Source organism: Lepisma saccharinum, chromosome 24, assembly GCF_977018435.1.
Source record: "Lepisma saccharinum chromosome 24, izLepSacc3.1, whole genome shotgun sequence".
NCBI classification, from domain to species: Eukaryota; Metazoa; Arthropoda; class Insecta; order Zygentoma; family Lepismatidae; genus Lepisma; species Lepisma saccharinum.
Window position 1 is genome coordinate 43,266,254 of NC_139252.1, and position 7,739 is coordinate 43,273,992.

At 35.7% G+C, this 7,739-nt stretch overlaps 1 protein-coding gene across 3 annotated transcripts in view; it reads right to left on the bottom strand.

Moving 5' to 3' along the window:
- Positions 1-7,207, bottom strand: part of LOC145978451 (uncharacterized) — a 38,231-nt gene extending 31,024 nt beyond the window's left edge. Inside the window, exon 1 of one of the 3 annotated variants that reach the window (XM_083111098.1) lies at positions 7,133-7,207. The gene's annotated coding sequence lies outside the window, so the exon portion shown is untranslated. Of the gene's footprint in view, positions 1-4,030; positions 4,135-4,275; positions 4,299-7,132 lie in introns of those variants that run through there. The other 2 variants (XM_083111099.1, XM_083111097.1) reach the window with 2 other exon arrangements.
- Positions 7,208-7,739: the final 532 nt, after the last annotated feature.

The following is a 7,739-nucleotide window of genomic DNA, read 5'->3' on the forward strand; positions in this document are numbered from 1 at the left end:
ATGTTACCATTCACTATTTTATGCAGGAATATGTGGTCGGCCAGTCTATGCCTCTTGTGAGGAGTTAGGATATTTAACATCTTCAGAGGATCAGGCTTTTGCAAGTGTTTCGTGGATGGAATTCGGTGACGAACAATGGTCAGGAAGAAATTTAGGACGGAATTAAGTCTATCTTGCCATGCCATAGACCATATCGGAGAGCAGTATTCAATATTTGGTGAAACAAAACATTTGTAAAAAGTGCTGAGAGCAGTCAGGTTGTTTATTTCGGTGAAACGATAGAGTAGACCCAGCATACGCATGGAACCCTTAGTGATTGCAGAGATGTGGTCAGAAAAGGAGAGTTTCTCGTCAAATATAACGCCCAGCTCCTTCTGTGCGGCAACTCTTTGAACACAATTATCTTTTATGAAATATTTAGTATTTAATGTGTTTTTCTTTAAGGAGAAGGTCATCATGGTACATTTTTGAGGGTTCATTTTTAGTTCCATAATAAAATTTATATTGCCCAATAGGATCAGTTTTCCTAATGTGAAAAAGAACATCACATTTATCAAAAGATAAAACATAATACTATACATTAAAAACAAAACTAAGGCATACCCTGCTCCAATGGGCAAATTTCAACTTTCAAAATTCTTGATGAAGTTATCGAGATATTAAAAATTCCTGAAGAAGGCGGTCACTATAACTTAAAGTTTCTTGTTAACGGCTAAAATTATGCATGCTCGTTTTGGTAAAGTCACAACCCAAATGAGAAACATCACTCATTTTACCTCGAGATCTTTCCACAACTGCGAGCACTGAAACTAATATCAAGTGATACCAACCTCATTGCTTAATTACTATTCATGGTTGAGGAAAGAAGTTGTCCTTAAGATACATAAGATTTTTAATCTATGGAAACGCATGTCATTACGACAAGATGAAAATGTGCCTGCTCATTTTCTAGTATTTTCAGAATACACAGATGTAATAATGTATCCTTAATGTTGCTTGCAGAATAAGTAGCTTAAGTAGTTTAAACAGAATATTAAGTTGTAGTTGCCTTAGGCCAATGATTTTTATGTTTTCTATTACAAATGTAAGTACGGCAGTATTGATACCTAGTAGATTAATTTCATTGTTGCTAGGGATTATGTTTTTGATCTCCAATAAAATAATTTTTATTGAGTGAAATATTATTAATTTGCATAGTACTAATATTGCTGATTGAATATTAGTATTTATATGATTAGTAACATATTTCTTCCAAAAGCAGTCACTGCTATCTTCATCGAGACCCTTGACACCCTCGAGAATTTCATCCAATTCTTTTAATCGATAGATAGCGATGTTTTATTGAATATAAAATGTGTTTCAGGGTGCAGAAACTGCAAAAAACAAAGTCATTTGATTCGAAAGTATGGCCTGCATGAGGGAAAAAAGCCTCTTATCTGGGACTACTTCCACAATTTTTTATTCGTTTTATGCACACTCACAATAGAAAAAAATACATGCAAATGATACCACCACAAAACTTAGCACTCCTAACCTAACAAAAATGTTGAAAATTGCTATCAGCATTGAACCTAACACTAATCTTACCATACATTTATTAACACCAAATCTGATACTCCTAATGATACCTTTACTTCTTTTTGGTTTCGTAATTTTTCAGTCTTTCAAGTCTGACTTACTTTATTTTGTATTACAATATAAAAAAATATTTATTGTAAATTTATTAACTTTTGTGTTTATGAAGCTATAGACAACACCCAGTATGGTATTGTTTTGAATTGTCATGCCATGTGGTAGTCACTTGTGTGAAGCCTTCAGGCTGGGCTGCTTCAGGCTAAGTTAACAGGATGTATTTTTGGTAGTCAACCCTGGTCAGTAAATTTCTCAAATGGGACAGACGGATTTCATCAAATTTACAGGATAAATTACTTACCGAATGCAGTTTCTGTATACTTCTGGAAGTTCAGGGAAGTGTTTTCTCGCATCGTTCATTGAATTTTGCCGGTAAATCATCTATTTTTCGATATAAATGTGTGACCGATGCATGGAAGCTCTTGCATCCATTTACTTCCACGTGTATGTAGTCTGTGTGTGATGATGTAATCCAGGTCAGTGTTTCCAAACATGTGTTATTTGGGTACTAATCTGATATTCCCCGGACATATTTCTTCATTTTTACAGAAGAAACTACTTACGGTAATAAGTTCCTGTAGCATTGTCTAACATCTGGAAGGTGTTTTGCGTTATGTGGCAATGTTTCATAGTGGAAATTCAAACATTGATGCATAGCCCCACGAACCATTTCCAGTAAGGTTAGGTAGGGTCACGTATAGGTTACAATAGTTAAAAATTGGTTTCGAAAAAAATATGCATAGCCCCACACACCATTCTCGCATAGCCCCACGAACCATTGACACATAGTCCCACAAACCATTGACACATAGCCCCACAAACCATTTGCGGAAACATACGTTCTTCAGTTAAAAAAACACTTTTTTTAAAAAAAAAATTGCAATTACTTTGATCAAAAAAACGTGAATACACGTTAAAGAATGTTCCTCGAAGCAGATAGGTAAGTACAAATGTCAAAAATTGACTAAACTAAGAAGTTAATGGTTTGTGGGGCTATGTAGGTATTCTTGGGTGCAGTGGGGTGTAAACACTGCATGCAGAGTACGGTAGTGAAACTGTGACCACCAATTTGTGTGTTACCGAAGGCAAAAATAAACTAAGAAAACTTACTCGATATGTCGCAAATAGAGCTTATTTCCGTGAAATAAGCGAAATGCCACCTTCAGCAATGTTTCTCAATGCAGAATACGTACGTACGAATATTCAAATTAAATGAACTAGCAAATTTCAGCTGTCTGTCCCTTACGAGAAATTTACTGAAATTTGACACAATTATAAAAATATCAGAGTAATACCTTCACCAGGTGGTGAACCTAGCTTTTGTGCTATTTTCACCACATCTCATGATTTGCTATTATGTGGGGATTTTTTGTAAAACATAACACATTCTCTTGTAATATATTTCAATCTATTTGCGCTGCTTATTAGGTTAGGCAGTCTGGTTCAAAGTATCTAATTTCCAGTGTGTAGGTGAGGTGGTTAGGTTAACTGTTCTCTATTATAATAATGATAATACTAATCTTCATTTTTCCATGTTATCCTTTATGGTTAGTGAGTAATTTAATGTGCAAAACATTGACAATATGTGAAATATAATAGCATAAGTACTTGAGTAAATTCTGGTGAATATAGATCAATCAGTAAGTCTCAACATCTGGTGACAATAGTTGCGCCCCAAAAATATATACGTACGTATACATAGTGTAGTGGGTAACTTATTTTTTTAAAAATTCTACAGTATTAAGACTCCACTATAATCTGTCCAAATATGTTATTCTAAAAATTATCTAGCTGTATACTTGTGCTTTCCTTCTTTAAAAAAGCTGGGCACGACATATTTTTACGTCTTTTATTCTTTCCGAATTAGAAGTACTTACTTAGTCCCTTTCACTTACCTTTACACGCAGAAAAAAAAGGAACAGGAGTTACGTTAAGTACTGTTTCATGACAAATTTAGGCACTGAGAAATTATTCTGTACTCTCACAATCGTACAAATGGGTTTATAATTTTATAAAAATAATTACTTCCGGAAAATATACTAAAAGAGCTAATTTGCTTTTCCGAATAGTAGGCCATTAGTTGAACAAAAGAAACTGTTCTGGTTCTGCGAGAAAATAAGTTTCACAAGATAATTTTGAAAAATAAGCCTTTTCCCATATTAAAAGGTATGTCTATAATGCTAACTTTCTATGAAAAATCAGAACTAAAGATAGTTGTAAAATAAACAAACGATTTTATAGCAAAGTAATAAGTTGTCCTTACCCTCCCAAAAGTGGAACCTTCCATAGAAGCGAAGCCATCAAAATGAGCCGTCGACATAATCAGTTTTGTATGTAACTTTCAACCACTTTCGTGGTACATATTGCAAAAATAACGCTTTAGTAATATTTCTCTTACCTTCACATACGTTTTCATAAATAAAATATACAGCTAGTTCCCATTCTTTGTACTCTATTTTAACCACCTACTGTTGCCTGCTATTCGCTGTTCTCGTACGAGCTTTACTGCAGTAAAGGAAGATATACGTAAACATTTCACTCTTATTTTATAAATTCAACGAAACTGTTATATCTAAATTGCCTATTGTTTAATTAAAGGAAACACAATTATCTGCATAAATTTGATATGTCTGATTTACTTACTTGGAAGACTATAAATATTTAGTTTATTAGTATTCGCGGTACGATGGTGTGGAGATTTTCCACTAAAGGGCGGCGATTTTGTTTTGTCCAAAATAGGAAAAAATAATATTTCATAGTGAAAAATGTTTGCAATGATCAATTTACGAAAATATGTACTACTACTAAACTGTGTCCATTAAACCATGCTCGATCGATAGTATCATTTCGAATTTAGATTAAGCTAATTGTAGTAATTACAAATTTGCTCCAGTATAGTAATTAAAACTAAGTACATAACTTATTTTTATTTAGACATTCAAGAAACTGAATAAAATATCGAATCGATATAGCCAAAACTATACATGCGTCTTGCTGGAAAATTAAAATTCGCTGGCTATGCTGAAAATGGAGTTACATTTAGGGATTAGATAACTATTCTATAGAGTGATATTTTGGAACGGCAGTCTTCTAAAAATAATAAAGGATTGATACCAAGTAATTAAAAAAAATATTTTGAATACAATTATGAATACAAAGAAGCTCAAAATAGTTATACATTGCAGAAAAATGAAATCCACAGGGAGAAAAGGGTCTGACATCCACAACCCCCTTTCGGTGCGCCTATAGGCATTAATATTCATTATGGCTGTATATGTCAAATGCAAAATGCATACCTTTGTGATAAAAGTTTACATATATGCTTTATATTAATTACGAAGTTTTTTTTTACGTAAGGAGTTATGAGGATAGTCGGTTTCCCCAACAGTGGCGTAGAACAGTCTTCTGTGAATGTGATTCCGATTTGCCTGTCAAATTTTTCAGTTCAACTTGGTTTCAATTTATGCCCAGTTCAAAAATTTGGTTTTTAAAGGACATACTTTATTTCAGCACTGCAAGAATTTATATAAATATATATAGCTATACCTAATAAAAGTTGCAAAGGGTCGGCGGCATTGATGTGTGTCTACGCGTAAACGATAGTCTACATTCTACACGTAGACTATTTTATACACGTATATGACATAATCTATGTAAACAAGATGGCGAACGGTGATAACTTAGCAAAGGTCGCTGTGGAAGAAAAACAAAATTATACTACGTATCAGTCACTGGTGTGTGAGAAGTACCTTTCATACTCTTTCTTGCAAATTCGAACAATTTCTCACCTAGGAAAAAACCTAGCATAGGAAATATTCTATTGTTTAATGGGAGAAAGACTACTCTTGCTACACGACTGCCATTTTTTTTTTTTTTGCATACGATTTATCTTCTTTCATAGTTGATGATCGAAGAGAAGAAAAATTGTATATTAAATAGGATTCTTGTCAGTGTGTTAGGAACTAATATAGTTGAAAATGTCACTTTCCATTCATGAAAGCCTTGAAACTTAATTTTAATGTATTTTAGATTGACTACGTAGTCTATGTAAACTACAACCCATACCCAATGTAATCTACGTGTAGACAACGCATGTAGACGTAAACGTACAGTGTCTGGTCGGGGGTTGTGAAGGTTAGAGCAAAGACACTGATTAGGTTCGGACGAAGCTATGCTAATGAGAAAGCATCTCTCGTTCTCGATCTCCTCTCGAAATGCCTGTTCTTTCTCGTTTTGATATCTTCACTTCAATCTCATCTCGTCTTGGTCTCGATTGTAGATCCAAAGAGAGTCTTCCACTTCTCCCTAGGGGAGGAAATCGGGTCCTTCAATAAGCAGTCTGCGTTGGGTGCTATTTGAAGGGAGGATGCGGGATTTTCCCCTCTGTCCTGAACAATTCCACCCTCTGGTTATGAACATGGACGTCCGGAACGCGGAGCAAGGGGGTGCCACGTGCCTCCCAGCCGGGAAAATGAAAGTCCACCTAATAATTGTAATTTCACACATAATTAATTTTAGTCACAGTAATTTATGTTGGTGTTTTAAGTCCACTTTATGCACAGTAAGGCTAATCGGGACTGGACCTACGGTTTAAAGTGGGATCCGAACCACTGTGCCATGTGCCTCCACCGGGTATCGAACCAGGGACCCCTTGATTACAAGGCGAAGTAATTTATGTGAATCATTACAAGGAATATGATAATTTCGAGTGAAGCAGTATTTATTTGAGGAGGCATCACTATTATAGGGGGAAATATGCCTAATTCTTCCCCCCGAAAAAGTACCCTCCCTGGAAAAAATCCTGCGGACGTCCATAGTTTGGAATTGCCTCATCTTTTTTTTTTTTTTAAGTGTATAATATTGTTTAATAACGGAATAACTTTACGCTAAGTTTCTAAGTGAAAATCAGGTGGTAACTGCCTCCTTGCCCCTCCCCTGAGATCACAACCGGGTTAAGAAACGTTTCTATATACACACCGTAATGTAAAACGCAAGTTATTAAAACAGGCTAAGAACATATTTAGTGTATATTAAACAATATAGTCGTAATCGGACAGTCACACTCTCGACATACCTGAATGATTAATTGATTGATTTGCTCTACTTTACTTCGCTTTTTGTGCCACTTTTGGCTAATTTGCGAAGATGTGGAAGAGTGATGATGATGATATGATGAAAGTGATGGATAGGCACTCACAAACTTCCATGCCCAGGACGGGATTCGAACCCAGGACCCCTGATGTCGTAACGCGATGTGCTAACCACTCCGCCCCGAGGGTCGGTGACATGCCTGAATGATTGATTGATTTGTTGATTGATTTAGTTTATTTTACTTCGCGTTTTGTGCCTCTTGGCTAATTTGCGAAGATGGGGATGAGTGATGAAATGATGAAAATTGATGAGTGGACATTCACAAACAACCAAGCCCGACCGGGATTCGAACCCGGGAATGCCTGAATGAGTGAAAGCAGTCTTGATATAGGAACATTTCCAACCTTACCTCCTTTCCTAATTCGAACTAGCAATAAAAGAAATTGCCTTATCGGCCCACCCAACTTGGATAACATATGTCAGTGTTTTTGAACGGTTGCTCGTGAACTTTTACACCCCCCCCTCACACACAAACACAACACGAACCTTGTCATCAATTCTACAAGCAAATTAATTCACATGCAAACGAGCCTATCAACAATGAAGAGAACAATTCAAACGTTATCAACTATAAGAGATGTTTATGCTACATACTGAATGTTTTTGTTCACAATAATTGGTGATTTCATATGCTGTGCGTTTGTGTGTATGAAGCTATTAATCGGGAGTACGTGATGTGTAGGAGTCCACATTCTTGTTTCAATGGGACATCAAAAATTACTTGTGTGTGTGTGTGCAATGTGGTGCATAAATAAAGGTTCCAAAAATTTACAAATATTCGTAGTCGGTGACTGCGCTAGAAAACCGAATGGGCATGCAGAGTGTGTAAGGCGTAATGAATATTTCACACTAAAGCGACAAGCGACACCAAGATTTCAGGACCTTTCAGATGGCGTAGTGATAACGTCGTCGCCTTGTAATCAATATAAATCGAACCCGGGACCTCTTTCATTACA